This window comes from Phascolarctos cinereus, unplaced genomic scaffold, assembly GCF_003287225.1.
Source record: "Phascolarctos cinereus isolate Bilbo 61053 unplaced genomic scaffold, phaCin_HiC Scaffold_3;HRSCAF=262, whole genome shotgun sequence".
In the NCBI taxonomy this organism is placed as follows: domain Eukaryota; kingdom Metazoa; phylum Chordata; class Mammalia; order Diprotodontia; family Phascolarctidae; genus Phascolarctos; species Phascolarctos cinereus.
Genome location: NW_027555736.1, coordinates 183133268 through 183155118, shown reverse-complemented (window position 1 = coordinate 183155118; position 21851 = coordinate 183133268). Strand labels below are relative to the sequence as shown.

Below are 21851 nucleotides of genomic sequence, written 5' to 3'. Positions count from 1 at the left end.
TGTTTTCCTGGGGTTTCTGCCCATCTCTGCCTATCTCCATTCCCCAAAAAGAGCAGTACCCACATGTCTGAGGTCTTTCCATAAAGTCAGCTTCCCAATGAATTTGAACTGAATTTATTTGAAAGGTTTATTATTTAAAGATGTCTGAGTAGGAATCAGATTTTGGTTTGCAGAGGAATGAAGAGAAGAGAGTACTGTGGAAAGGGCACAGGACCTTGAGTCAGAATATCTGGGTTCAAACTCTACCTCTGACACTGCCTGTGCGACTTTGGTTAAGTTATTTAACCTCTTTGGGCCTCAGTTTCTTCATTTGTAAGGTAATGGGGTTAGGACAGATGGCTTCTGAAGTCCCTTCTAGTTTAAAGAGCTATGATTTTCAGATGTAGCTGAAGTTGAGATAAAGATATGGATAGAGAATCTATCATCCCCATTCTTGGATTCTGCAAGTTGCAAATCTGGCTTCCCTTTCCCTTTACTTGTTCACAGGATATCCAGTGCAAATGTGTGTGTAGTGGGAGGAGAAGAATCCTGTGGATTTCTAGGGGTGCCTTGTCCATTTTCTGCTTTATTGTTAAAAAAAAATTCTAGAAGATTTTGTGTTGATGATGGTGTATAGAGGAAGGGGTAGAGAGATGAGGCTCTTGGAGAGAAAGGGGAATTTTTCTTTCTCCTGTTCCTGAAAAAGACATTCTTGGTACAAAGAAAAAAACAAACAAACCACGAGCTTAACAGCTTAGTGTCTTGTATTTATATTGCATATATTTTGTCTATATTTCCACGTGTACATGTTGTTTCTTCAAATAGAATGTAAGTTCCTTGAGGAGAGAGACTATTTGTATTTTTGTCTTTACATGCCCAGTGCCTAACTTAGTGGCTAGGATGTAGTAGGTACTTAATATATTCGTTGATTGTCTTTACGACTGAACTTTTCTTGTGATCTTGAAATAATCATTGATCTCTGTGCCCCCGTTTAAGAATGATATAATGAGACCTGGCCTAGACCAGTCCCAAGATGTATTGTGAGGATCCCCTGGCACATCTCTGAGATGAGCAGAAAAGCAATGGAGTATTTCACAAAGAGGTGGTGACCTAAAAAATACTGGGAAATCCTTCTGTGCTTTGCTATTCAGTTGCCTTTATTCTTTGAAGACCCCTTGGAGTCAGAGACTTCAGAAGCCTTATCAATGTGAAAGGTACTAAAGTTCTGTCCCACGCTGAGTTTGTTATGTTAGCTTGAGCTTCCCATATTTTATTGCTTTGTGAGTTCCAGGTCTGATTCAATGCTGCTTCTTGATTTCTATCCCTGTGGAATTCTCTCTGAAATGAGATGTCTAGTTCACGAATTCTGTCCTAGAAATGTCCGCAAAGTGGTTTCCCAAGATAGACTAAAGAAATCTTCAGAAGTAACGGCACTATGCCAAAAATATGAGAATTTTGAGACCATTGCCTTTTTGTGGAATATGGCCAACAGGACATTCTCACTGGCAAGAAGCCTTCGATCTGTTCAGCCTTTAAACTCCCTTTGGCCTTAGCTCCTATCACACAGCAGTGACTCGCATTGGCCAGCTGTGCTATAATCAGAGCACAGGAGTCCCATGATGTTAAGTAAAAGAACAGAGTATCAACTTATAAGAGGCAAAAAAAAAAAATTAGGGAACATGCCCTGGTGGGACAAAACCAGGTCTGGGAAGCAGAAGCATTGGACTTCATTCCCGGGTCTGACTCAGGCTCTGTGTGACTGGCAAAGCAACTCTGATAATCTATAGATCTGTGCTTTTGGTAATAGGTCACTCATTTATAGGTAAAATGATGACAAACTTTGTTGCTGGACTTGTTTGGTTGGGAGGCCAGGAGTCTGCATGAGTGTGATTTTGTTGATTGGGTTTCAAGAACTTCCAGGGAAGGAAACTCCTCTATTAGTGCGTATGAGCATATTTCTTATCAATTTAGCTACTTGGGGGCACTGAAAAGTTGAAGGACTTACCCAAGGTCTACTACACAGTATATTTCAGAAGTGGCACTTGAACTCGAATCTTCCTGACTCATGGGAATCCTGCCAAATTAAATGAGTAATTAGAAAAGCAAAATGACATTCTAACTACTCTATAAGGAATATTTTTTCTCCTTTCAAAATCATTCAAGTAAAGAGAGAAGAAAGACCACTATATCAATCAGTTACTGAAAGTCACTATCTATTTGAAAATGAACATGGAGTTCATGTCTCTTAAATTTGATGTCCAAAGTCATTTGCTCCAAGGATGTCAGGTGATTTACAGACTAGCTGTGCCTTGCCTAGAAAGAGGCCCTGTGTTCTTGGTTCAAATATTGCATCAGTGAAAAGCAAGAGAACATTCCATTGAAGGTCCCATATGTTTTCTGCTCTATTGATACCATGATTAATTTTCCACATGAATAGCAAAGCATCACCAATATTTTAAAAATATTTTCCGTATGTTTGTTTTTCTCCAAAACAGTTTATATGAGGTCTTTTCTAAAAATAATTTTAGTCATATCTTTTCTTTCTTAAATCATCATTGTTCTGATTCTGAGTATCCTTTCCTTCCCTTCTCCCAGGCAGCCATCTCATATAGCAAATAGAATATCTGGAAAGGAAAAAAAATAGTACAACTCATCAATATGTAGAAAAAGTCTGAAAATAAGTGCAATTCATAACACCTATGGACTTCATACCTCCACAAAGGGGTGGGGTAGGTGCCCTCTCATAGCTCTTCATTTGACGTCTGCTTGATTTAATAATTTTTGTTACATTTACTTTTGACATCGTTCTTTGTATCATTCTTTCCATCTACATCATTATAGTTATTGTGTATGTTGTTTTCTTGGCTCTGCTTACTTCATTCTGTGTCAGTTCATATAGATCTTCCCATTCTTCTCTATATTCATCATACACATTATTTCTTACAGCACAGTAATACTTTATTACATTCACATACCACAATTTATTTAGTCATTCCCCAACTGATAAGCATCTACCGCGTTCCCGATTCTTAGCTATTACAAAAACATGCTGCTATAAATATTTTGGAGTAAATAATGATTTTTTTTCTTATCAATGGCTTCCTTGGGACATAAGCCTAGTAATGGAGCTTCTGGTTCAAAGCATATGGACATTTTCATCATTTTATTTGCGTAATTCCAAATTGCCCTCCAAAATGGTCATACTATTTCACAGCTCCACCAAGAATGTAATAGTATGATTATCATTTCACAATATCCCTATAACATTGACTATTGCCAATTTTTGTCATTTTTGCCCATTTGCAAGGTGTCAGGTAAAACCTCAGGATTGTTTTGATTTATATTTCTGTTGTTATTGGTGATATGGAGCACTCTTTCCTGTATTTATGAATATCTTTCAATTCTTTTGAGAACTGTTTGTTCATATTATTTGACCGTTTATCTATTAGGGAATGGCTATTAGTTTTATGAATATATTTGTATGTATTTGTATTTACACATACACATTATATGCACATACTAAACCCTTATCAGAAAAATTTGATATAAAGATTTTTTCCCATATTTGACCATTTCCTTTCTGCATCGATAGGATCAATCTTTAGATATTATATGCATTTTTGGTTATTTGGAGTGGCATTTCTCTTTATAGTATTTTTCCTCTGTTTTGTGGTTATTATATAGAAATGCTATTGATTTTTAGGATTTATTTTGCAGCTTGCAACTTTGCTGAAGTTATTGTTTCAATTAATATCTTCACTGATTCTCTAGGATTTTACAAGTCAACGATCATATCATCAGCAAATAAGGATAATTTTATCTCCTCTTTACTGGTAGGCATTGCTTTAATATTTTTCTCTTGTCTAGTTGCTGTTGCTAATGTTTGAAAAACTATCAAATAGCAGAGAGGAGAATGGGCATCCTTCATTCACATATTTACTGGGAAAGGTTCCATTGCATTCTCATTGAATAAGATATTTGCATTTGGTTTTAGATACATAATTTTTATGATATTAAAAAAGGTCCCTCTATACCTATACTTTGTAGAGTTTTAACCATAAAGGTGTTGTACTTTGTCAAAGTCTTTTTCTACATCTATTAAGATGATCATATAGTTTGGGATGGTTTGATTTTAATATGATTAGTTATGTTGAATATTTTCCTAATGTTGAATCATCCTTGCAATCCTGGTATAAATCACATTTGGTTACAATGAATGATTTCTTGGATAAATCTCTGTCATGTGTTTGACAGGATTTTGTTTAAAATTTTTGAGTCAATAGCCATCATTAATATTGGCTTATAATTTTCTTTCTGTGTTTTATTTTTCTTGGTTTAGGTATTAAAACTATATTTGTCTCATGAAATAATTTTAGTAGTGTACTTTCTCAGTTTCTGAGAAGAATTGATGAAGTATGGATACTAACTTTTCTCAAAAAGTTTGATAAAATTTGCCTGTGAATCCATCAGAACCAGGAGTTACCCCCCCCCACCAGACACATACACACTTTGGTAGTTCCTTTACAACCAGATCTAATTTTTTTCTAATATTAGGTTATTTGAGATCTCTATCTGATCTTCTGATAGTTTGAGCATTTTATATTTTGAATATATTTCTCTATTTCTTTTGTGTTCTTAGTTTTATTAGTATGTAACTGCATAATATATTATTTTTATTCTTCTTATTTATTTATTACTTATTCTTCTTATTTCTTCTGATTTTGCTGTGATTTCTTCTTGCTCATTTGCCATTTTATTTATTTGATTTTCTGCTCTCATCTTTTTAATTACATTAGCCAATGGTTTATCGATTTGATCAATTTTATTCAAAAAAAGGATTTTTAATTTTATTTACAATTTCTTTTTTTATTTCAATTTATCTATCTCCCCTCTAATTTTTAATACCCTCTCCATTGTACTTATTTTAGGTTTGTTTATTTGTTGGCTTTCTAATTTTTAAATGCATTTCAACTTCTTTAGTCTCTCTTTTTTTTTTAATTTCGTAAGGATGCCATTTTACCCTGAGGACTTATTTAGCTGCATCCCAGAAATTTTGGCATGTTCTTTCATTATTATCATTTTCTTTTATATAATTAATTGTTCTTATGATTTGTTCTTTGACCCATTATTTAGAATTTCATTGTTAAGTCAACATTTAGATCTGTGTCTTTTATTTGTGGTCCTGAACCATTGTCTATTTTCATTCCATCATGATCTATAAAGGATGTATTAACTCTTTATGGTTTTTAAAAAAATATTTATTTGCAATATGTCTGTGCCCTAGTACGTGGTCAAATTTTGTGAAAGTCTATATGTTGCTAAGAAGTATGTATAATCTTTTGCTGTCCCATTTAGAAGTTGCCATAAATCTTTTAAATCTAGTTTCTCTAGATATTTGTTTAGTTTCATAGTTTCCCTTCTGTTCATCTTCCTATTAGACTTATCCAAATTAAGAGAGGGATATTGGAGACTTCTGTCACTATGTTACTATGTCTTTTTATAGTTTAGATAATGTTTATGAATTTGAATGCTAAGGCATTTGGAACATATGAGTTTTCTACTGACAGTGGTTTGTTGTCTATTATTCCTTTCAGCAAAATAGTTTCCTTGTTTATCCCTTTTTATTTTTTGAATGTTTTCCTTCATCAGGTAATGGGATTGCAACTCTTTCTTTATTGGATCCACTAGATACTTAGTAATTTTTCCACTCCCTCAGTTTTACTTGTGTATGTCTTTGTTTTAAATGTATATTTCCTGTAAACAATAGATTGTAGAGTTTTGTTTTCTTATCCAATGTCACTCTTTTTCATTTTACTGGATGGATCAATCCTTTGAAATTTAAATTATAAGGATTAGGTTTTTTTCTTTTCCTGTCATTATTTGTTTTTTCATTCATTCATTTTGTTTATAATATTTTTTTCATTTTTGAGATCCAAATTTTCTTCCTCCCTCCTGCCCCTTGAGAAGACAAGCAATATATCATTTGTATATGTGAAGTCATACAAACATATTTTCATATTAGCCATGTTGCAAAGAAAAAGAAAAAGAAGACGAAGACAAAGAAGAAGAAAAGAAAGAGACGTGAAGAGAGTTTAAAAAACTTTGCTTCAATCTAGATTCAAAGTTCATCAGATTTCTCTCTGAAGCTGGATAGCTTTTGTCTTTTCTTTTTCTTTTCTTTAACATTTTTTATTTAAAGTTTTGAGTTCCAAATTCTATTTCTCCCTCTCTTTCTCGTTTCCCTCTCCCCTTGAGATGGCAAACAATCAGATATAAGTTTTACATGCTCAATTATGTAAAACATTTCCATATTAGTCATTTTGTAACAGAAGACTTGAATAAAAGAAAAAATGAAAGAAAGTAAAAAATATCATACTTCCATTCACATTCAATCAATATAAGCTCTTTTTTCTGGAGGTATATAGTATGCTTCGTCATTACTCCTTTAGGATTGTCTTGGATCATTGTATTACTGAGAATAATTGTAATTCACAATTCTTCATTAAACAATATTGCTATTACTATGTACAACATTCTCCTGGTTCTGGTCACTTCACTATGCATCAGTTCATGTAATTCTTTCCAGATTTTCCTGAAGTCATCCTGCTTGTCATTTCTTCAGCATGATAATATTCCATTACAATCATGTACCACAGCTTATTTAGCCATTCCACAACTGATGGGCATCCTTTGATTTCCAGTTCTTAGCCACTACAAAAAAGAGCTGCTACAAATATTTTTGTACAAATAGGTCCCCCACCCTCACTTTAATATCTTTGGGATATAGATCTAGCAGTGGCATTGCTGGATCAAAGTTTGGTTGCCCTTTGGATATATCCCAGATAGCTCTCCAGAGTGGTTGGATCAGTTCACAACTCCACCAACAGTGCATTAGTGTCCCAATTTTCCCACATCTTCTCCAATATTTATTATTTTCCTTTTTTTGTCATATTAGTTAATCTGATGGGTGTGAGGTGGTAGCTCAGAGTTGTTTTAATTTGCATTTCTCTAATCAATAATGATTTAGAGCATTCTTTTCTTATGATTATAGATAGCTTTGATTTCTTTATCTGAAAACTGCCTGTTCATATCCTTTGATCATTTATCAGTTAGGGAATGATTTGCATTTTTATAAATTAGAGTCAATTCTCTACATATTTTAGAAATGAGGCTTTTATTAGAGATATTTGCTGCAAATTTTCCCCCCAGTTTTCTGCTTTCCTTAAAATTTTAGTTGCATTGGTTTTGTTTGTGTTAAAACTTTTTAATTTTGTGTATTCAAAATCATGTATTTTATATTTTGTAATGTTCTCTATCTCTTAACCCCTTAAGCTTTTTGAAAAAGATATTAGTGGGCAGCTAGGTGGCGCAGTGGATACAGCACCAGCCCTGGATTCAGGAGGACCTGAGTTCAAATATGGCCTCAGACACATAACACTTACTAGCTGTGTGACCCTGGGCAAATCACTTAACCCCCATTGCCCAACCAAAAAAAAAAAAGAAAAAGAAAAAGATATTAGTGTCTCTCCCCTAATAGTCTGAGAGATCAGGAGAGATGAAGTCATAGTGGTGACTATAAGATGTTAATTTGCATATGGGCTGGTTTAGGAATTATTTTATTCCTTTACATTGCAAATTTGGCTCAGTTAAATATATTTCTATTAGATTTGAAATTCCTACCTGATGATACCCCTAGAATGGGGGCCTGAGCCATAAAAATGCTTAAGTATATTTAATTATAATATTGATTTATTACAATTGACCATTCTATTAATTATAATTAATTATAACAAATTATAACAAATCATAATTATTATAGCTAATTATGAGGCAACTGGGAGGCCCAGTGGATAGAGTGCTGGCTGTGGAGTCAGGACGACCTGAGTTAAAAACTAACATTAGACCCATCCTAGCTGTGTGACCCTCTTTATCTCAGTTTCCTCATATGTAAAATGAGCTGAAGGAGGAAATGGCAAACCACTCCAGCATCTTTGCCCAGAAAATCCCAAACAAGGTCATGACGAGTCAGACATAACTGAAAATGACTGAACAGAAAAAAATTGGTAATTATAATTATAAAACTTATTACAATTAATATCTTGAGTAATTATAATACATGGTGCCAATTATGAATTATTACAATTATAATCCAAATACCCCAAACAAACTTGAGTTAGTCAGGGGTCCAAAGCTGATTTAAAACTTTAGCCTTCATTACATACATTCTTGCTTATACATAAGAAATTGTCCTATGTAATTGATATACAGAGGTGGATATGATATGTATTAATTTTTGCATTAAAGTGTTCAGGTTTTCTGATTTATTATGTGCTTCTGGGAAAGCTATGATGTTTAAGTTGTCTCTACATACCTTGTCTTTAAGATCAATATGTTTTGCTTATATAGACATTGTTTACTTTTCACCTTACTGCTCTTTTGCTTCTTTTCTTCCATATTGTCATCCACCTCTATGTATTAATGTTCCCAATAAATGGCTTCCTCTTTTGTTTCTTTAGTGAAATTTGCCACTCTGAATTCAAGTGTTTCTATTCCACCAATTACTTCTGCTGTGTAGGCAATTCTACTTTTATGATTCTTATTTCTTTCTTGAACCTTTTGGGAATATCCTACTATGCTTCTATGTTCTTGGGGACTCAGAGTGTCCTCTGCCCTAACAGGTATTGATTTGTTTTCCTTTATCTTGCAATATTTATTCAGCTGTATTTGGACTTATTTAGCTGATACATATATGTATATATTATATTTATTATAATATCAAATATATTATATTTGTATAGGCTGCATCTCCTTCTGTAATTAACATCCTCATTGTTGGTTCATCTGCTTGGCATCAAAGTCTTTAACTGAGTTTTCTTTCTTCTGAGATCTTTGGTAATTCCAGTCTTTTTTTCCTCATATTCTTTCATGACTCACTTCCTGGTTCCATTCCTTTTGATAATAGTGTGGCATATGGGATCATAGATCTAGAGGAGAAAGTTTACCTCAGAAGTCATTGACTCCAAACTCCTCATTATAAGGTAAATGAGACCCAGAGAGTTTAAGTGACTTGATGAAATTCAGCAGATGGTAAGCTTCAAGGCAAGATTTGAACCCTGGTCCTCTGACTCTAGGGCATCCAGGTGGCTTGGTGTCAGAAAGACCTGACTTCAAATTCTGCCTCACATACTTACTAGCTGTGTGACCCTAGGCAGGTCACTTACCCATGTTTGCCTCAGTTTCCTCATCTGTAAAATGAACCAGATAAGGAAATGGCAAACCACTCTAGTATCTCTGCCAAGAAAACCCCAAATAGGTTCATGAAGAGACAGACACAGCTGAAATTGCTCAATAACAACAGTAACAACAACTCTGACTTTAGGGTCAATGATACACTTTTTCTCTGAACTCTACTGCTTTCCTGGTTCTGTGGGAGTGGGATGGGCACTCAGTTTTGAATAGGGGCCAACCTTGAATAAGGGCCCCTAAAAAGAATGGGATGATACTTGTTTTGAGTGTTTGCAATCAAAAAGCAGCAAAAGGGGTTTGCAGCGACATTTCAGAAACCACAGCCTTATCTTTTCGGGTGAATTCGAGGAGCCATTCTGGTTCATGTTGACATGAGGTCAGGTTGCTTTGTTTACGGACCCCGTCAAGTGTTTCTTTCCTGTTGGATAAAAAGCTGGGTTCATCCCAAAGCCATGGAATCAATAAACCATTAAAATTCCCATCCTTCTAAATACAGATACAAAAATACCCTGGGCATCTGACTGGCTATCACCATGGAGACGTTGTTCACATCTGGTTACATCCAAGCAGAGCTTTTGCTGTAAGAGCCTGACCTTAGCTTTACCCTCTTTCTCCTAATTCCAATTACACTTCAAGGCCAAGATCCAAAAATTGGTAAATTTTGCTTTGTTAGTTGCTTTCTTTTAGGAAATCATCATTTCCCATACTTAGGGGTGCATGTGATAATTTACCTCTCTTGCTCATTCTAGTCCTGGTTTTTATTTCTTTGTCTTTACATTATAAGGGGGGCGTGTGTATGTATGTGTGTGTGTGTGTGTGTGTGTGTGCAAGAGTGAAGAAAAGTGGGGGCTGTAACTAATACCACTTGTTCAGATGACATCATACTACATTTAAGACTAGAGAGAGCCTTCACACGATATTTATTTTGAACGAACAACAACAAAAGGAATGTTTTCTGCTCATTGCCAATTTATAATGTAAAGCATGGCAAACTTCTGACCTCTGCTTCCTCTTTCTTTTCTCCAAAGGTCCAAGCATAAAATTTATGCTCCTCTTGTTATTGCTGGAAGTCCCAAGTAAACACAGACATTCACACTGAATTTGATGGGTTTCTTGATTTTTGTTTTTTTCAGTATAGCTAGAGAGATCTGTAAAGGAGATCTGTGAAACTTAGGAAAGCAACTGGAGTTTGTGATCAGTGTATTAGACTGGTTCACCAGGGAGCTGAGTATTATTGTTGGTAATACTACTAATTCATTGTGTGAAGTAGAGGGTAAACTGTGTTAACTTTCTCACAGTTTCTTTATTTTTTTAATCCGTAAATTGGGAATCCGAATACTGACTTCTTTCCTCAAAACAATCATTAATGCTAAATCATGAAGATTACACATGTTATAGAAATGTGGAGCTAGATAACAAGGTAGAAAGATTGATATATTTGGAATTAGTAGGACCTGAGTTTCAAATAGTTTCTGCTTCTTGGAGACCTTGGAAACTTATCATTTAGCCTGAGGTTCTCCCGTTTATAAGATCATAGATCTGGAATTGGACATGACATCAGAAGCTTAGTCTAAGCCCCTTATTTTATATATGAGGAAACTGTCCAGTAGTCCAAGGTCATAAGTGGCAGAACTGGATCCTCCCAGTCCTAGGTCTTCTGAGTCAAAATCCAGTGTACTTTCTGTAAAATGAAGTCACAATAAATTTTCTTTAAGCTCCCATATAACTCCCATAACATGTGACTCAGATAGATTATAAAATAAAAGAATGTCAGCAAATACCTTATAAAGGGAGAGGAAAAAATGCTTTTTGGGTGCTGTGGAGAAAAAAAAATTGTACTGAGTATGTAAGTAAAATTGGGGTAAATGATTAAGGAAAGGCTCTTATTGGTGGTGCCATTTGTTAAACTTAACTATAATCAAAGTAGAATGATCTATATCATCTGGGTTATCTTTCAGTTTCAGCATATCACTAGGAAGAGCCCATTTCCCCACTAAATGTAATACTTTAGTATATATTTTTACATTAATCTTTTATTTGGGGAGGTTTCCTACTGTTTCTAGGACCCAGGCCTAATACAATGACATCCTCTATGTTGGAATATGGAATGTGGATTTCAGTTTCCCCTAAACTTCTGTTATCCCCATCTCGTGGGGAGAAACTGTAGGAATGTCTAACAAACAAACTGTTTTGTCAACTCCAAAAAGCTATTTGCTTCAGGTCTGGGAAAGATACCCTGGTTCAGCAGCCATGAGGTATTCTTTTTAAGAGGAGGATTGAGGACATAATCCTCTATTAGGCTATATAGGGGTTCTTAGACTATGATACCTGCATGTCTGAACCACCTTCTACTTGGTCTTTCTACTCATGTCTCCCCCTCCAATCCACCCTTCACTAGCTCAGTATCAAAGTAATCATCCTAAAGAGCAGATTTGACCCTATGCAATACATTTCAGTGTCTCCCTATTACCTCCAGGATCAAATATAAAATCCCATTTAGCTTTCAAATCCCAGGACAACTTGGCCTTCTCCTACCTTCCCAGTCTTACTTCCCTCCATATACTTTTGTTTTGATCCAGTGACACTAGCTTTCTCACCATTTCTCACACATTGCACACACTAAATTCCATCTCCTGCTTCAGGGCATTTTCTCTGGCTGTCCCCCCTGACTGAACTCTCTCCCTCCTCATCTCCACCTCCTAAATTCCTCCAAGTCTCAGCCAAAATCCCACCTTCCACAAGAGGTCTTTCACAGCCCCTCCCTTCTTTTCCCTCTGAGATTACCTTTGGTTCCCATCACACATACTGTGTGTACATAGTTGTTTGTATGTGAGAAGGTGAGCTCTTTGAGGGCAGAGAATATTGTTTTGTTTTTGTTTTATTTTACTTCTATTTATATACTCAGCCATTAGCACGATGCCTGGTACATTGTCATTTATTAAGCACATAACTAATAAATATCAATTTGCCTTGACTTAATAAATTCAAAGTTTCCAATTTCTCTTTTAATTTTCACTTCCAGTTAGCTTCCTGAAAACAGAGGGCCAAAAGTGCTGCTATTAGAATGTGTGAGGGGTACAAAGGGGAGTAGGGAAATGATTAATTGGAAAGTGATTAAAAGACATTAATTCATTGTAATTCTTGGGCTGCTGTTTCCCTCCCGAAGTCAACTAAACCCATCCTCCTCCCTCTGGGTAAGATCATCCCTAACCCAGCAGTGTAAATGACCCTATTTGTAAATTCTCCAGGGGGAAAAAGTCCACAGTTCGGTTAAACAAAGTTATAATCCAAAGAGAATACTTTTTGTATCAACTGGTTCATCTTTCAGTTTCAGATTATCAGAATATTAAATCTTTCCTATAAAATTGCAGTGACTTTGGGAGATCTTTTTCCCCCAATGCAATAGCTGTGGGACATATTTTTCCCTTTCCTGGTCCCACAGACAAGTAGTTGGATAAGGAACAAACACAGTGTTGGCTCCTGAAGCCATAATTCTGTGATGCAGGGTGCAGGCTCATGACAAGAAGCCTCTAGCTATAGCCTAATAACCCTCATTCTGGGCTGCAGACACCCACTGACCTCCCCAGGAAGTGGACTTGGCATTTTTAACCAGTCAAAAGCCCAAGGTCAGCTGAGGTGTTCTGAGATTTGGGAACACCCGCTCTGGTCCAGTTTCTATTTCATCTTGTTTGAAGTTTCCCGTCTTCTATGCCTTGTCCTAATGGAAGCCAATGTCCCTTTTTCTCTTTTTTAATCCCATGCTGTACCCCTACTGACTTCTGAGAGGGCTTTTCCCCCTTTCCTCCAGTCTTTTCATTTGAATAATCTCCAGGCCTGGGGCCATTGTTCTGCTTATCTTTGTCATTTTCAAATTATGAGTTCTTGATTACCACCATCAGAAAGGCAGACATTTGAGCTATAAAATTAGGATGGAGCTCATGCTGTCAGGACCCTTATTCTATAAACTTCATTGGCTCCCCATTACCTCCAGAATCAAGTATAAAGTCCTCTGTTGGTATTTAAAGCCCTTGCTAAAGTGGTCCCTTCCTACCTTTCTAATCTTCTTCTATCTCATTCCCCTCCATGTATTCTATCATCCAAGGATGCTGACTTCCTTACTGTTTCTCAGATACAGCACTCCATCTCCCAGCTCCAAGTGTTTTCACTGACTATCTCCCATGACTGGATTTTCCCTCCCTCCTCATCTCTACCTCTTGGCTTTCTTGGCTTTCAGGTCTCAGCTAAGGACCCACCTTCTGCAGAAAGCCTCTCACAGTCCTTTTTAATCTTAATGCCTTCCCTCTGAGATTATGCCCAATTAATCCTGTATGTATGTCTGTATGTCTGTCTGCATATATATTATACATGGTTGTTTGCATATTGTCTTCTCCATTAGATTGTGGGTTGCTTCAAAGCAGGAAAATGTTTTCTGCCTTTCTTTATATCCCTAGAACTTTGCACAGTGCCTGGAATACAGAAGGTGCTTAATAAATGCTAGTTGACTGAGCTAATAAGGGCACCAGCTTTGCTCGCACTCTGAAGTTGCCTGCATGAGGCATATAAAAGTAAGGATAGCCTAATCCTTTGGACTAGTGTTCCCTAAATAGACAGCCTTCTTTTTTAGATTTTTTGATTTCACTTTCACTGAGGAAACTCCCTCCATTAATATATATAAGGTCCTGTTTTTCAACTTATAATTATGGAGAATATTTTTGGACATTAAAAGGTAAAGTGACTTGCCTACGGTCATAACCATTGTGTGCCTGAGCTAGGACCTGAACCCAGGTTGTCCTGACTCAAGGCAAGCTTTCTAAATGCCACACTATCTCTTAATTTGTAATTGTTGTTCAGTCATTTTCAGCTGTGTCCTACTGAGCATGACCCCATTTAGGCCTTTTCTTGGCAAAGTTACTGGAATGGTTTCCTGTTTCCTTCTCCAGATCATTTTACAGATGAGGAAACTGAGACAAACAGGGTTAAGTGACTTGCCCAGAGTCACACAGCTAGTAAGTGTCTGAGGCCAGGTTTGAACTCAATAAGATGAGTCTTCCTGATTCCAGGCCTGGTGCTCTATGTACAGTGCCATCCCCTGCCTAGCATCTCTCAAAAAGGTCCTTAAACTATGATAATAGAGCTGTATGTATTTCGAGGAAAGAAAACATGAAAGCCAGGAAAGACTATTGTGGCAAAAGAGTATAATTCTGGGGATTCTGTTTACCTATTTGACTTTTTTGTATACATAAGTATGTTTCCTTCTGGGGTGTAAGTTCCTTTGAAACATCTCATAAATTGGGCCATAGCACAAGGTTCTTGAGGATCTTGTGACAGAATATACTAAAGGACTGGGCAGTGGTAACTTTATGTACTAGGGTCAGGACCAGCAGCACCTTTGACCACACCATCTGATCCCTTCATATTCACTCAGGTATACCTTTAGCAGAGGTCATGAGAGTCACTCAGATTGTGGTCAGCACACTTGACTGTTACTTGTTTTGATTGTGCACGTCACAGCCCTCAGACTGTACCTTCAGAATCCACCAGCCCATTTGGGATTATTCTAGATAGTAGATGTCCAACCAGAAGCAAAGAATCAACAGTTGGATGATCATGGTAAGGAATGTGGTATAGGTCCTCACAAACACTCCATTCAACCTTGGACAGGCGTTTGTTAAATGTTTATGTTATATAAAACTCCTGAGCAAAAATGTAGGTCAATTTATTAATATTAATAATAGAGTCCACAGTGCTGGATCTACTTGTTATCTTTCTAAAGGATCAGAATGCCCCTGGAGAAGGATATAATTGACAAAGAGGTTCAATAAGATAAGAACCTAGTTGAATGTTTTACTGGCTACCAGCATTTTCATTTTCACATCTAGTCTGATTTTCTCATCTAATAACTTCCAGCCGTGGTCCTCTCAAACTATGCTGTACTGAAATTACTCATTAGGCTTAACTTTTTGTATCGTTCTGAGGTCTTGTACTTTTAGTTCTAAGATCCCTAGAGTCCTGAAAGCTGGCTAAAGGACCAGGGAAAGTAATGAAAGGCAATTGTTAGGAAAATAGCCACTAGACGTGCTTCCCGCTCCACTCAGAAAGCTGATCTCATCCTTTCAACTAACAGTCACATGTGGGAAAGGCAAAGGGGATATTAATGAAAACTCTCTCAAATCACTTCCAAGTACTGTCATGAGACCTTGGCCTCATGAATTTAGCTAAAGTTGTGTTTTGAAAAAGCATGCTGCCATCTTTCCCTGCTGTTGTTGTGTCTGTCTCAGGTTTTAGGGTTAAAAACATGGCTACAAAGTTATCTGGGGAACAGAATTTTGCATCCAGTCTTAGATATATCACAGAAGTGAGGTGGCATGGGCCCTCAGCTTACCTCTGCATCTGATTTCCTGAGTGACCAGTGTAAGTTACTACAATTCTCTGGGTCTCAGTTTCTTCCTTTAGAGAATAAGAAGAACAACCATCGCCAGAATATCATGGTACACTGCTTTGAGTACGACTGCTTTCAGTCTGCCTTCTTTCCCACCCTCATTTTATAGTTGAATGAAACTGAGGACAGAGTGGTTAAATGATTTGCCTAAGGTTAGAGGTAGCAGACAACAGAGTCAAGGTTCAAACTCAAGTGATTTAACTCCAATCAGATGCAATCTTCCCACTGTGCCGCACTGGATTTCCAGAATGAAGACATGTTTACAAGCCCAGGAAAGGAATTTGAACTTCACTCAGTAGGTAATAAGGAACGATTGACATGTCTTTGTTTTTTTTAACATAAAAATGATAATGGAATCTTTACATAAGAGATTATTCTGGCAATGGCTAAGAAGGGTGGATTGGAGGGGGTGGATAGTAGAGATGAGATGATGTTAAGAAGTTCATGTGGGAGGTATGGGTGGTATTAAAAATTTGTTCTAGAATGGTAACACAGCTCATGGCCAACAAAACCATTGTGGGGGTTGAATCAAAAGGATTTGGTATGGCAAGTGGTAGAGAAGGAAAAGAACCAAGATTTAAAATTTGGGAGGCAAGTGTATCATAGACAAAAGTAAGGAGAATAGCAAAGACAAACAAGTTTATGGGGAAAGATAATGAGCTCAATTTTCGACATTTTGAATTTCAGATGCTGGAAGGACACACAAAAAAGATGTTCTATAGGCAGAAGGAAATGCTAGTTGTACTTCAGAGGAGAGGTCAGAATGAAAAATGCAGGTATAGGAGCCTAGAAGAGGTGGTAGCTGAAGCAGTGAGGATGAGAAAGATTGCCAAAGTATAAAGAGAGAAGAGAAGTGGGCCAAGGGCAGACCTTGGGGAAATGCCACATGGAGGGATTGGGAAAAGAACAAGGAACCAGCCAATAAGTCATATGATTCCGTGTGAGCCAAAAGTGCCATGGGTCGTGTTTTCAAATGTACCCATGGATTAATCATTACACTGATCACAGGAAAAGAATTTATGTGCTATATAACACCTAACATAATATGTGTTAATGTAAATGCGTTATGGGTAATATAATAATAGCTGATATTACACAGTGTTTTAAGTTTAGCAAATCACTATATGTGCATGCATATGCATAATTATATATAAAATGTAGAATATATATAAATTATATGTTATCTATATTAATTATATATAATATAAAACACCAATACACAAATGGTGATGTTTATATATAATATATGGCATAATAATATATACTATAATCATATCTATAACAAATATATACACACATATGTGTCATATGTTTGATCTCACATAAAGATCTAATCATCATTTTTTATATTAAAAAATAAAAACACATGATTGGCTCCATACATTATATATGTACTATTATACATATTCTATATAATAGTATACATAGTATTATATAGACTATTGTGTATTACATATATTATTTTAAACATTTACTTTGATCCTCTGAACAATCTTAAGCGAGGTGCTATTATTCTCATTTTAAGATAAGGAAAATGAAGCTGATGGAAATTAAATAACTTGACCAGTCACACGGCAAATGCCTGAGGTAGGATTTGAATTCATCCTTGACTCTAAGTTCGGTGGAATCCTATCCACAATGCCAAGCTGCCCATATTTTTATTTAGCCACAATTATTCATATCTTGTAAATTCCTGTTGTCTATGTCCTTGGTGTTGTTGTTCAGTAGTTTCAGTTGTTTCCAGCTCTTTGTGGCTCCATTTGGGGTTTTTCTTGGCAGGGACACTGGAGTGGTTTGCCATTTCCTTCTCCAGCTCATTTTTACAGCTGAGGGAAACTGAGGCACGCAGGATTAAATGAGTTACCCAGGCACATCTAGGAAGTGTCTGATACCAGATTTGAACTTAGGAAGATGAGTCTTCCTGACTCCAGACCCTTTGCTCTACCCACTGACCCACGTAGCTGCTCTAATATACATAAGTCTATGCCCCTAGAGCTAGCTTATATAAATGTATTGCTATTGTAAGCAAACACTTGGATAGAGTCTCTAGTTAATTCAATTTAACCCAAAAAACCAGCCCATTTTCTTACCCAATGTTTTACAGAGTTGATGTGGAATTTAGATGCAAACAAGCAAATAAGAAGTTAACTAAGGGAAGATCAGAAGAAGGAAAAGACAGAATGAATCCAAGAACCATAGATTTTGAGCTAAAAGAACCCTAGAGGTCACCTAGCTTAACAGCCTTATTTTACAAATGAGGAAACTGATGTTTAGAGCAGGGTTTATTAAACTTTGTTCACACATGACCCCTTCAGCACTTCTTAAATTGTGGGCCACAACCCCCCCCCACACACACATACAGTTTAAGAAGCGCTGCTTTACAGATGTTAAATGACTTGTCCAAGGTCACACAGGGTAGTAACACAATCATGTGGCACAGTTGATAGAGTACTGGTCCTGGAATGAGGAAGTTTGAATTCAAATCCAGCATTAGATATCAGAGAATCAGCAAGTCACTTAATCTCTATCAGTCTCAGTTTCCTTATCTATAAAATGGAGTTAATAATTGCACCTATTTTTCAAGTTTATTGTGAGGATAAAAATGAGATGATATTCGTAAAGAACTTTGCAAACCTTAAAGCGCTACATCAGTGCTAGGTAGTATTTGTTGTTGTTGTTGTTATTGTAAGTGGCAAAGCCAGGATCTGAGCCAAGGTTTTCTGATTGCACTCCAGCTAGGTGGTACTGTGGATAGAACTCTGGCCTTAGAGTCAGTAAGACCTGAGTTCCAATCCAACTTCAGAAATCTCCTAGCTGTGTAACTTCTATTTGCCACTAGAGAAGGAAATGGCAAACCACCCTGATATCTTTGCCAAGAAAATTCCATAGACAGTCTTACAGGATCACAGAGAGTCAGACAGAACTGAAATGACTGAACAACAACATCTCTGATTCCAAACCCATCATACTTTCCAATGCATTAACATTTATGAGGAAGGGAATACATAGAAAAAGGTACTTCAAATAAAACAATGAGGTAGGAAGGGAACTGAGAAAATGGGGAAACATATCTGCCTGACCTGGACAAGAGAGGAGCTAGGATGGTCTATTCATCCCTTACCTTGCTAAAGGCACTGCAAAAGCACAAAGAGTGTTGTTATGGAGGGGGCTGGGAACAGAGGAATAGGGAGGAATCACACTCTGTCTGCGGAAAGGGTATGCTCTGAGACCTTCACCAAGTGTTCTTCTGGGAGTGAAGTGCTGTTTTAGAATCTTTAAAGGATAATGAGTATATAAGGTGTTTCTTTTCTCTGGGCAGGGAAAGTATTTCTCAGGACCATATAACACCCCAGACAATAAGCAACATAGATTCAATCCCCAATACGAAGGGTAGGTGAATAGGAGGATGTTAAGTCCAGAGGGATGATATGACTGATCATTAAATGTTCAAGCAGTTAATGGAATGACCTGGAAAAGTAGGCTGGAATTAGTAGATCTTGAAGCGTTTATATTAAATGGTAGAATTTGTGTTTTATACTAGAGGCAGTTGAAAGCCACTGGAACTTCTTGAGGAGAGTACATGGTCACACCCAGGCTATAGGAATACTGATTTGGCAGCCATATCAAGGATGGGTTGGGGAAGAGAGGGCCTAAAAGTAGAGATGGCAATTAAAAGTCTATCCAGGAGACAGGTGAGTATGGCCTGAACTAAGATCATTGTGCCCTGAAGGGAGAGAATTAAACACATGTAAAACATATCACGAATGGAGCAACAGCAGGTTTCAGCAACTAATTAGACATAGGATTTGAGGGAAGAGGAAGAGTTGAGGATGACCACTTGTTAGGGTAAACCATAGAAGGGATTCTTGTCTATATATGGGTTGGATTAAATGACTACTGGAAGCCCTTCCAACTCTGAAATTCTGTTATTTTAGTATTTATTTGGCATAGCGTTGGAAGTACTAGTCATAGCAATGAGGCCAGAAAAAAAATCTAAAGAATAATCAGCAAATGAGAAACATCAGCAGAGCAAGCAAAATCGTTGCTCTTTGTAGATAAGGTGAAAGTTTGCTTAGAAAAGCCCAAGAATCAGAAACAAAATTAACCAAAGTATTCAATGCTTTCATTGAAACAAAGGACAAAAAATAATACCACCAAAATCTTTAGAATTTCTATAAAGTACTAAGATAAGCCAGGAGGAAATGATACAAAGAGAAATCCTATTAAAATAAGTAAAAATGCTTAAATGTCTTGAAGTTAGCCTATAAAAGATCACAAAACTAACATAACTAAATAAAACAAAACAAGAAAAAAAAACCTCTACCTCTTCCAAGAAACAACACTGCCCTCCCCAAGAAAGATAGGAATTCAGTGTTCTGTACTGGGCTGTGACAAAATCATTATACCCTCCCTCAATTAATCTACAGATTATTCAATAACATCACAACCAGGGAGGTGCTAGACTCAGCTTATGTCAGATTACAAGAGCTGATTATTACATTTTTAATGGGAGGCTTTACACTTTGGAAGTCAGCAAATACTACTAATCAGGGCTTGGTTTATTGTTTTGTTAATTATGCAGACTTTAAAAAGTGATGGGGAAAATGTTAATAATGCAAATCAAACTTAAATGTACATCCTGTGTACATTTTTCCCCCATAGACAGTTGTTAAACACATGCCAATGTATCCCTTATTCACAACCCTTGCTTTGTCAGTTATAATCAGTCTTAATTTTTGTTTTTATTTATTTTTGCAGTGTCAGTTACAATGGCATGTGGGGGGGGAGAAGTGGAGCAGAGGACAGAAGAGGGGTTGGGAGGAAGTGATATTCCAATATTCCAATAGATCTGTGATCTCATCAATGTGGATATTCTCACTAATGATGCCTACTCATCCTGTACAATTCTTGCACACATACTCCCCATAGTTCTCCACAAGGTTGTACAAATAATGATTTCCTTGTGTCCTATAGGCATCATGAGGATAACAATGGAGCACATGGGTTTTTCCATTTGTGCTCCCTCGCTCTCACTACATATCTAGCTCATCTTCCTTTTTATTGTCTGTTTCCTTCAGGACATCCTCTACCTTGCTTCTCCTCCATAATTCCTTGTCTGTGGCGTGTTATACCATGTCCATGTCCATCATATACCTTTACATCAGCCTTTAGTTGGTCCTCAACTTCACTTCTTTGGAGAATGTTGTGTCCAGTTGAACAACACCAATCTTAAAACGAAGAGTGTCTGTTTAAAGGATAAGATTGGAGCAAACAAAGCTTAACAATTCCCAAAAGTAATTCAATCCAAGATTCTAGTCACTTACTGCTGCATTCTCTCTGGCTTATCAATATTCTCATTAAGTCGTGCCCAGGAGACATTCAGTCTTATAAACAAAATGAAACAAAAATCTCACCAATAATACTATTTCTTTTCAGTTATCAGGACAGTTCTTTGTCTAATTTTTGTCTGTCTCATCCTGGCTTCATGACTCCTTATGCATGTTTCAGTTCAAGGCAATTAATAAATGAGTAATTGACCCATGTTCTCCTAATTAAGGGCCATCTGTGGACATGGGCATCATTTGCTTTCCACTCCACCATCACAGCAAGATTTAGGCAAACATTTCAAAGATGCCTCATATTCATTCCTGTCACACTCCCCCTAGTAACTTGTTTTTGAGCCTGAATACTTTCCATTTATGACTGTGCTACATTTCCTACCCTCTGGCCAACTGGAGTCCAATGTGCCAACTCTCTTTCCATTCCATGATCTGTGTGACAGCTGACAGATGGTTAGTAACAGACAGTTCACTTTTCAAATATAGATTCCAAGCAACAGTAAGAGTGATGAGCTTGTAAAAAAATCTACTTTTCATTTTGTTGGGTCCCACTTTGTAATTTTTTTTCCCTGCAGAATTCAACCCTTTCCTCTGAAACAGAAATGTTCTTAGTAGGTCGATTCTATTAACATAGTATACCTATACTTTTATCTCCAGTATGGGTCTCCCCACCTCTTTTTCCAACAGAATGTGTTTCAATAATCAGGCGCTGCCTCGACTCTCTCTCTCTCTCTCTCTCTCTCTCTCTCTCTCTCTCTCTCTCTCTCTCTCTGTGTGTGTTTGTGTGTGTGTGTGTGTGTGTGTGTGTGTGTGTGTGTGTGTGTGTGTGTAAGAAAGGGCACCAAGAT

The 21851-nt window shown here is 36.8% G+C and overlaps 1 long non-coding RNA gene across 1 annotated transcript in view; it reads left to right on the top strand.

The window, feature by feature from the left end:
* The first annotated feature begins 15872 nt into the window (after positions 1 to 15872).
* LOC110202874 (uncharacterized) overlaps positions 15873 to 21851 on the top strand; it is a 37998-nt gene continuing 32019 nt past the window's right edge. The window contains exon 1 of the long non-coding RNA XR_002322804.2: positions 15873 to 15963. This is a non-coding gene — a long non-coding RNA (uncharacterized LOC110202874). The remainder of the gene's footprint in view (positions 15964 to 21851) is intronic.